This window comes from Protopterus annectens, chromosome 8.part0 (genome assembly GCF_019279795.1).
Source record: "Protopterus annectens isolate FY-2018-M chromosome 8.part0, PAN1.0, whole genome shotgun sequence".
NCBI lineage: Eukaryota > Metazoa > Chordata > Ceratodontiformes > Protopteridae > Protopterus > Protopterus annectens.
In genome coordinates, this window is record NC_056741.1 from 1,227,949,277 (window position 1) to 1,227,957,155 (window position 7,879).

At 41.4% G+C, this 7,879-nt stretch overlaps 1 protein-coding gene across 2 annotated transcripts in view; it reads right to left on the minus strand.

The window, feature by feature from the left end:
- LOC122809322 (RNA-binding protein 10-like) overlaps positions 1 to 1,067 on the minus strand; it is a 1,914,178-nt gene extending 1,913,111 nt beyond the window's left edge. Inside the window, exon 1 of one of the 2 annotated variants that reach the window (XM_044080723.1) lies at positions 649 to 1,067. The gene's annotated coding sequence lies outside the window, so the exon portion shown is untranslated. The remainder of the gene's footprint in view (positions 1 to 648) is intronic. The other variant, XM_044080722.1, reaches the window with a different exon arrangement.
- Between the last annotated feature and the right edge of the window lie 6,812 nt (positions 1,068 to 7,879).

Here is a 7,879-nt window from a genome sequence, read left to right on the forward strand (position 1 = left end):
GATCAAATCGCACCAAAAACGCAAATCAACCCCGGACAGTAACCTGCAAACTCTTCGGGGGACGAAACAGGAAAGCCTCAACTTAACGCCCCAATAAAATTATCTTACAAACCTTTCCACTGCAATGCAAATAGTTTACCCTCCACCATTCGTAAAAGGAACCATGCAACGTTCAAAATGTGCAGCTGAGATATAATTTGTACATGCAATCCGTGTTCAAGAACACTAACTTTTCAATCAGGGCCTAATTGAACATTATGACACCGGCTGCCCTAGGACTGATTTTAAGCCATACTTCACTAGTGAAGTACTCCCATTGTTATGCATACGGTTTGAAACAAAATTAGACAACTGAATAACGAACAGCATCAAGAAACGCACTGTGCACCGATAAAAACTGAGTATGCACTATAAAAGCGAATGCTCGGTCACCATCATCTCTTGAAAAAACGTACATGGGCTAGAAAAACTGCACTGAATAGACCTACTTACAGATTATATATATATATATATATATATATATATATATATATATATATAAAAACACGTAAGAAACTCACTTTAATGCAACGAAGAACTGATCTTTTTTTCGGAGGGCTTACTTCCGGGTCAAATAAACAGTGTTTCAAATATAAAAGGACAACTAACCTTATTATATATAAAACGTGCCTTTGTAGTTAATATATATGTTTAAGTATTACTCGTGCATTTGTACTCCAGTACCGTACTCCCACACTTAACGCAGCTTAGCAAAGCAAACAAAACTGCCACAAAATGGCGTCGAACAAGTCTTGCTAAACGAAAAAATGAGCACTCCAATTACGACCCACAATACAGAATCCGTTCTTCCGCCCGCTGCTCCTTCGATGATCTACGTCATTGTTTTGCTACGACTGTGCGTTGGCTGAATGATGCATTTACCAATCTGCATTAATTTTAACCCTGCTTTTTTGTTTTCTTTCACAGTCTCAAGCTTTACTTGTGTAATATTGTTTTAGCACAAGTAACGTGTTTTGTGCAGCTTGAAATAGCAAATAGTACGTCTCAACTGCCCTCACGTTAACCTTGTTATTCTGTCACTTGCTAGATTTACAAATTTCCGACGACAAGTAGTACCATCACTAATAAATCGGCATTGCATTGATATACTTTGATTCCTAAGCTAAAATAATAACTCATTCCAATCGCCAACATTACCGTTCTCCAAATTATTGCCTATGTGTTGCTGATCACTCTAGCTTTATCTTGATTTAGTTACATAAACTATAAGGGGCTTAGGGTGCCAGTGCAAAATAAAATTACCACCTACCCCTCTTTGGGCAGTATCCTATGGGGGAAAATGAAGAATGGCAGATGTCCTGAAATTTGAGGACTAGAAATATTTCCTACGTTTTTTTTTCAAATGTTGGTATAGAGACAACAAAATGACAAAAGTATTCTCATTCTAATACAAAATATTAACTAAGAAAGAGAAAACTATTTACAGTATGTATGTAGGCCTATGTTTTCTTTGATGGCTGCATAAAACAGTTTGTATCTGAGAAACCTAAATGTATAAAATAGCATAAGCAATTCAAATGCTGCAGGAGTGAGCTTTTATTTGAACAAAAAATGTGAAGTTCTTTACTTTGCATTGGCCATGGGTTTGTTTTGTCCTGCAAAATCTCAGGTTTCTACAAAAATTGTCCCAATTTGGGCATCTGAAAATGTGGCAATTCTATTGCAAAATGGGTTAAGAACCCAGCCTACACAGTTAAATTCCAAGAGAGGTCTACATTCACCTTTTGGGCAGTGTTTACGTGTCATTCATAATTGCCAAAGGATCCAGACAACTGAATTAAAAAAAATAATATATGTAGGTTTGCTGTCGTAACAGGCCAAAATATTTTTTTTAAATACCTGTATTAAACAATTACTTGAGATGTAGGCAAAAAAGAAGTTATGTACTTACCATAACATTCCATCTGTGTTGTCAAATCATTCATCCTTGACAGATGGGATTGGTTCTGATATCAAAACCAACTCTGCCATTACCATGCCAGCCAAAAACGCTCAAGCTTTACCTCTACCCATAATCCCTCTCTCTCTGTTACCTCAGATCAAGTTTGCAGAAATTATATAGAAACTTATAAAACATATGCATACACACACACACACACACACACACACACACACACAAAACCCATTTCGTCGAAGCCTCATTTCACTGAAAGTGAATTCCCTGAGCACAATTCACTGAATGCTCACTTCACTGAAAACTCATCTGACTGAAACTCATTTCGTCTAAAAAGGTATATGCCCTGTTCCCTACTGTAATGCGATCCTGGAGTTAGTATATATAGTAAGGGGGGGGGGGCACAGCCACACACTGGGGGGGCATGGGGCACGTAGCCCCCTCCAAATATTTTAAATGCAAACCATATGCATGGATATTTACAAATGGAATATATAACTCTTTCCAGAAGATAATATATACCCACACTATGTGGGGGGGGGGGCTATGCCCTCCACATCCCCCACACCTCCCATAACTATATGTACTAACTACATGATCGCACTACAGTGGGGAACAGGGCATACACCTTTTTAGACTAAATGAGTTTCAGTCAAATGAGTTTTCAGTGAAGTGAGCTTCCAGTGAACTATGCTCAGGTAATTCACTTTCAGGGAAATGAGGCTCAGACAAAATGAGTTTCAGTGAAATGTGTTTTCAGTCAAACAAAACAGACCCCATATATATATATATATATATATATATATATATATATATATATACATATACATTATGTTAAAAAACGCACTAAAAAACAAAGATAAATTTCAATAAATATGAACAAACGTCGTGACACAAAAGCATTCAAAATTAATTGAAGAGAAAACACCAGAAACTCTTGTATTACTATTATTTTTTTTTTTATTATTTAGCGCTTTCATCTTCTTTATTATCAAGACTTCTTCAGAAAGACATGTTTCATTATTATAAGCAACCATTTTAGCATTGTTTAAATACAATATTTCGAGACGTTTATTTAAATTACTAACACAGTTCTTAACCAATAATACTGTAAGACCAGTGGTCCCGCAAGGTGCTGTCTGCATCTTCATTATCATTACAATAAAGAGGTGATTCAGTTACCAGTAGTCCTGCAAGGTGCTGTGTGCATCTTCATTATAAAATATTTTAATTCAGTTATCCAGAGGGGAACCTGTAGTGCTGTGTGTATATAAGGGTTGTATGCTTCCTGTATACCTGAAACAGACATTCCTATCAGGTGTCGTGTGCATATGCGGCAACAGTGTGTACCATGTATGCTTTGCGATACCTAACATAACACCACTGGTATAAACAAAGTTGACCCGTGAAATCTAATGTTATTACCAAGAAATATTCGTCCCTAGCGGGACCACCCAAAAATTAAAAGTGATTCTTTGGGGTAACTCATGTCTCCAAAGGTAGACGTGGCTGGGTTCCTATGTGCGTGGACTACAGCGTGTGGAAGACTGAAGATACATGGGTCGGGACAATGTTAGAAGATGGGTCCCAAGGAGTGGAGAGTGGGCAATGTGTGGTGGTGTGGTTGCTATGGCCCAGCAACCTGAGAAGGGATAGTTGCTGCATGCATGGAGCTGGGGGGGTGGCTGTGGTTAAAGAAAATATGGGTCAAGGAGAGACTGGGTTGGATAGGCCTGTACTGATCAGCCCGTCTACTGGGTGGGGGAGGGGGGGACAAAAAAAATCTCTAATGCACCCTGTCAGGTCACATTTCAACAATAACAGATACTGAATGACTACCTTCTGATTAGATCAAGACCAGTTACATTTCAAAACTTTCAATCGCTATACCATTTTAGGGCACATTTAATGTTTTGGCTTTCATTAAGACCCGGATTAGCATCTGCTCTAAGTTTGATTTGCCATTTTAGCTCTCGGACCTGTAAGAACGTGTTGACATCCCCTACAAACTCAGTTACTCTTTCCAATGCCGTGAATTTAAACCCTGTGAAATTCAAGCAGATTGTGCTATGTTTGGCTAAGGCATTCAAACTGTCCCACTTGTGGATTGCTGTGGTGTGTTCCTTTATGCGGTCACTTAGCTTTCTGTTGGTTTTGCCTATACAGAAACCGCCACAGTGTTCACAAAAAGCACAGTAAACCACATTTTTAAAGTTACAGTCAAAGTGGTCATGGAGTCTGACTGTTCTGTTGCAGTGCGGGAAGGAGATGTTGTTGCCTTTACGTACAAAAACACAGGCAATGCATTTTCCACAATCATACATCCCCGGGTTTGTTTCTATTCCATCTTGGGGGGAATGGGCATTTGTTTTTCTCAAAAAAAAAACTCCTAGGGAAGAGGTTTGTTTAAAGTAAAAGTTCAGGGAAGCCCCAAGTATAGTTGTTAAGCCTTTCTCCCCCTCGAGGATATCCCAGTTGTTGATAAGGACTCCTCTAATTGTCAGTGGACATAGGAAGGAGGAAACTCGCCACCCAGTCCTTTTTATTTGACCCATTTGGTGATCTTGCTTTGAAGCCCATTTTCAGGATGGGTGGGTACCTGGAATGCCTGTGCTGTAAAACTTCCTGGACGAGATTGTCCACTAAGTGCTCCGAGTATTTAGGTTCATAGGTTTATACTAGGCTATCTGCCCTAAGGCATTTATAAGCCTAGCCCAAATTTTTGTGGCTTACGCCACCCCTTATATGAAAAAATACTGTGCCCATTAGTTTGTTGTGCCTCTGTCCAGCAGTGACACAGAGATGATTCCCGGGGTAAACCTACGATCTCCCATCCACAGGTCTAGATTTCTCTTGAACAGAGTCAGCGAGGTGCTCTGCCTCACATGGACCGGGATTTTATTCCACAGCATAGGGAGTCTCTGAGTGATAAATCTATCCCTCCAGCATATCCTATTTATATCTGTGCTAAGGTTTAAGTCACTTGCTCTAGCGGTTTTGGTGGATTTGGATTTTTTGAGGTGGAGCATGTCCATTAATTCCGGGTTGGACATGGCCTTGTATGTCAGGCACATGTCACCTCTGAGCAGACGGTATGCGAATGAATAGAGCTGGAGTTTCTTCAATCTGGCAGCATATGACAGATTTTGGAGTCCCTTTATCCTTTTGGTGAGGAACTTTTGGGGTCTCTCCAATTGCTGCAGATGTCGGGTGAGATACATCCCGAATGGGGCATTGTACTCGATCATTGGTCTGATAAGTGAAGAGTACAGGGGAACAATGACCTCACTAGATCTGGATGTGAATCCTTCATGATCAGGTGGGCAATGTAGAAGGTCTTTCTAACCACTTTAGCAACGTGAGTGTCAAAAGAAAGGCCACTGTCAACCTGGGTCCCCAGGTCCCTGATAACCTCTTCTGTGCTTAGTGGATTGCCACCTATATGGTAGCTTGGGGTTACCTTGTTTTTCCGAAGGGTATGACTATACATTTTTGGCGTTAACTTCAGGCCATGGCTCTGGCACCAGCTATCTGTTTCCGTGAGTCCCTTCTGAAGGATATCCGTGTCCGATGCACTTTCCACTATGGCGCCCAGTTTGCAGTCGTCTGCAAACTTTGTCAGCCAAAGTCCTCCCATGTTGGCCTGTACTTCTGAGAAGTAGATGCCAAACAATAGGGCCAAGGACCGAGCCCTGTGGGACACCACTTGTGACCGCTTGAGTCTGACACAGCGCCAGCAGCTCTAACCCTGTGGGTTCTGTCCTTAAGCCAGTTTGCAACCCATCTTGTGACATATGGGTTTACATTTAAGCTGGTAAGTTTTCTACAATACCCGAGTGGGGTATTGTGTCGAAAGCCTTACAAGGTCAAGGTAGGCTGTATGGACTGCCTTTCCTCATCAATGGCCTTGGTGACTGTTTCGAAGAAGTCAACCAAGTTCAAAAGGCATGATCTTCCCTTGACAAAGCCAAAATGGGTCGGGTCCAATGTCTGCAAGTCCCCTATATCTTTGTTTATGAGCTCCATTATGATCCTCTCCATAGCTTTGCAGACTAGACTTGTTAAGCTTATGGGGCGGTAATTACCAGGGTCCATAGAGGCGCCGCCTTTGTGGAGTGGGACCACAGTTGCCGTACTCCACTCCTTGGGCACGTATCCTGTGGTAAGGCTGAGATTAAACAGCTGCCTTATGTGCGGGTTTAATTCCTCATTTAGCTCGTAGCACACAGCCGGGACACCATCTGGTCCCATTGATGCTGTGTTTTTAGCTTTAGAGAGAGCAGCTTTCACCTGCGCATTTGAGATGTCCGGGAGGCTACACTCGGCTGGGATAGTTATCTCCTTTAGGGGAGAGGGGTGAAGTTTGCACTGAACCTGTCTGCCAGCATGTTGGCAATGTCTGTGGGTTCAGTGATTTTTGTATCATTTTGGACTAATTCTGAGCATATCTGGGAGTTTCCACCCAGGTTCCTAACATAGCTGAAAAAGGCCTTATGATTGTCCTTTGAATCCATGGCAATTTTTCTCTCAAAATTGGCCTTAGTTGATTTTATGAGTGCTCGTATTTTTTTACTAATAATGATCAGGGGTGACTTCCCTTTTATGGATTTTGTTCTATCATGTAATAGCTTTCTCCTCTTATTGTAAAGTTATTTTCGTTCTAGGAACAAATTTCTAAGGTAAAATCCTTCTGTCAAGAAAAACTTGTCATTGTAGATGAGTCCGGATAGCCGGATAAATTGCCCCTTCACAATATTATTTTTCATGAATTTTGGATGTTGACTGCTGTACTCCAGATAATTATTTCTAAAGGTGGGCTTGCGGTATATATTGGAGTCAAAACGACCACTCTGTGGGTCCACTGTAAGGTGAATGTCCAGAAACTGGGTAGATGTACCAATGTGTCCTATTGTGAGGGTCAGGAAGTCAAGACTGAGGAAGAGGGATTCCAGGAAGCTGTTAAGCAAAGGTCTCTCTCCCTTCCAGACAAAAAAGACGTCATCAATATAACATCTATACATTATTGTGTTGTTGAAACCTGGAAGTGCTTCAACCTTATCCATTTCCCAGGCACTGAGGACTAAGTTCACATAGGCTGGGGCCATCTTAGACCCCATGGCTACTCATTTCTGCTGGTGGTAAATTTTCCCGTTGAACTGAAAGAAGTTATTCTTTAATACTGCTTCTGTGAGTCTGCATACAGTATTAATCTTAGTCTCACTCAGGTTGGAGTGTCTGGTCAGGTACTGCCTGGTGAGGGTTAGTCCTCTGATGTGGGGGAATGTTCAGGTAAAGAGCTTTGACATTCAAGGTGACCAACAAATATTCTCCACCATTCAGTCTGAGTTTGGAGATATCGTTTAAGAATGCCCAAGAGTCCTTAGTGTAGTATTTGCTGCTTTGAACAATTGGGTTGAGGATGTGGTCAACATACTGGGATATCTTTTCAGTTTTTGTCCTCTAGTTCAAGACCATGTGGCAGAAAGGTGGGTCATCAGGATTCTTGTGTACCTTGGGGATTCCAAAGAATTTCCCAAGAATGGGTTTTGCGACTAGCATAAAATCTTTTTCATCTTGTGTGATCTCGTCCCTGAGGTACAGTTCTAGTATGAGGTCGTTGATTTGTTTAAAATGTTGTTGAGCCTGCTTGATGCTGATGTTCTTGCAGACGCGATCATTGGTTAGCGATCTTTCAAGCGTTTGGATGTATCTTTCCTGCTCCATCACTACCATCCCAGATCCCTTATCTGCCTTCATGATCCGGAGGGATTTGTCCTGGCTAAGTTCTTTCCAGGCTTGTCTTTCTTCTATGTTCAGGTTGTGCCATCTTGCAGAGGGTTTATCAGAAAGGAGTTTCCTGATGTCCCTCAGGCAGGGTCTTGCAAAAAGGTGCAGCGTGTTGGAGAGGGCTGGAGTGTACAGGCT